Below are 2,500 nucleotides of genomic sequence, written 5' to 3'. Positions count from 1 at the left end.
TTGAAACAAACGGGAAGTCTCTAGGACAATATTTCGATTTATGGTGAATTTTTGAAAACAGCTTTTTTTTACGTCTGCGCATTACGAATTCATGCATCATATTGTGATAATATTTTCTCAGTGTTGCTTTAATTGTTTTGCTATTTGTTATATACCAAAAACATTGCAATTTAGTGTACAATAGAACGAAAAAATATTTAACTCATTAGCTTCAACTGTTTTGATAACAGCGCGATTTGTATACAATTATATATGAAATTTTTTTGCGGTGTCATATATTCCAATATTCATATATGATAACATTTTTTTTTATTTCTGATGGTTGCATACTAAACTAAAGGCAATGACAAAAAAAGGAGCCAAAAATGAACTCTTAATCTCGAAAATTAAGCGTGCTGTGATTTAAAAAAAAAAAAAAATTCCGCTTCGGCGCTCACTCGCGAACACCGCCGGCATATGGAAGACACTTTTGGAAATACCGGCTCGGCGTTTAAGGGCTAGTAGGTCTTCAAAATGTAGCAAATTGTTGCCCCACATTTTCATCAGAAATTGTTACTCATGTTAAAGGTAAATATGAAGTACTCAGGTTTAGATAATTCATTCTTTATATTTCAGTGTATTTTGGGATATTTATTAAGGCTAAATTATTTTTGGTCATAAACTTAATAACTACATATAATACGTTCTGACGCAATAATAGTGATTATCGCAATAATGCAAAAGCTTTATAAGTAACGAAACACTCGCTCTATGAAAGAAATGCTCGTAATAATCTCATTTATGAAGCAATATATAATAGAAGTCGACGATCATTAGTCACTGAAGAATATTACCAATTTAAATCTTAACTCTTTAAGCAAAGTTTTACACATTTCCTCTAGTGCTCAAACGTTTACAAAAGGACAGAAAAAAATGGCCCTTCATAGGATGGGTGTTCTGAATCAAATCTTTTAAATTATAAATCAGTAATGATATTAATTCTAACAAACAGAACTAATCTATGTAATTTCAACAACAAAAACTCGTTCTGACGTAAGTATTTAACTTCTAAAAAAAGTAATAGTATTACTTCTTACAGACGGAACTAATCCATTAATTACAGTAACAAAAACAAAACAAGCATTACTACTGATGAAACATTACCAACGCCACGATTAAGGAGCTTTAAGTCCATGCACTTAACCAGCCACACATCACATTCAATCCAGATTTTCGAACGAATCTGCAGCCATAATCTCTGAATGTATTGTAGGAGGGAATTCCGAGGATTAAGACATTCCATTATGGTGATTCATGCGCATCTTTGAATTAGGTTTGTTGCTCTACATCGCCCTCCCATTCAGCCTAAGAATTATCTTTGGCAGCTTCCTCCACCCCGTCCCTGTCAGGATTACGTATGATAATGCGTTTTTCCCCCGACTGAAAGCCTTCAGATACATAATTATGACTTATTGCGCCGTAAAGTTTTGATTGGGCTTCCTCGACTTGTGCTCCTTTCTGTCTGGGAATGATCAAATACGAATGCTGTGGTGTCGAGCTACTCCAGATTGTTGTGGGCAATCTTCTATCATGTCGGCAATTATTAAAACTAAACTTTACCAAACAAAACAAAAAAATTGATGTTTATTCCCTCCTGAAATTGTCTTTTAAAGTATAATTCAACGGATTTTCTCAATCCTATGTTTAGGGTTTAATCATGGGAGAATTTGATCAGTCAGATGTAGATAACGTAAAATAACATATTCAAATGAAGTAGTAGGGAATAATTGAAAAATATGAAACTTAAATGACATTAAGCGTTGCTAATTACGCTCCGTACTTCGTTATTAAGTACATAAACCACTTGTCTCTCTAACCATATGTGTATATTTTGTGTATTCATCCAACCCAATGTGCTTTTGTAGTAATAAGATTTTAATTTCCCCCAGACGGGGAATGTGAAGGACAATAGACGGAAGACCGCTCTATTATTAGCAAATGATTAGCGATTCCATTTCAAGCACTGGTAGAGTCAACACCACAGCTTTTGTAAGTTCAGTGAGATCTACTTAACCATTCATATAACAAATATTGAACACCTCTCTCCCAACGCTTCTTGTAGACTCTGAATTAATATTTCCCTTTGACATTCTTGATTGTCTACGACTTATTTGATTTACCTTAATATATGCATGGCAGACAGACAGCCAAACGGAAAGATGGTGCAATAAAAGACAGATGTTATTAAATCTCTTTAACAGGAAAAATCACGTTCTTCTTCCTCCTCATTTTATTTAATAGGAGTAAGGAGTGAATGTAGAATTTCCCGTTTCAAGGAACGACGTTCATTTTCAAGACAGTTTTCTGTTATTTAATAGTCAGAAAGGGGAAGAGCTAAGAGAAGCATACCGCCACGACAGAAAAGCGATGTAAATTAAAATTGAACCAGTTTTGTAAAAGGGTGTGGCAAGCATATGCAGTCCTCATATTAACGGGTATTTCATATCAATAAAAGGGCTGT

The sequence above is a fragment of the Macrobrachium nipponense genome, chromosome 2 (genome assembly GCF_015104395.2).
Source record: "Macrobrachium nipponense isolate FS-2020 chromosome 2, ASM1510439v2, whole genome shotgun sequence".
In the NCBI taxonomy this organism is placed as follows: domain Eukaryota; kingdom Metazoa; phylum Arthropoda; class Malacostraca; order Decapoda; family Palaemonidae; genus Macrobrachium; species Macrobrachium nipponense.
This window is presented reverse-complemented; position numbering follows the sequence as displayed.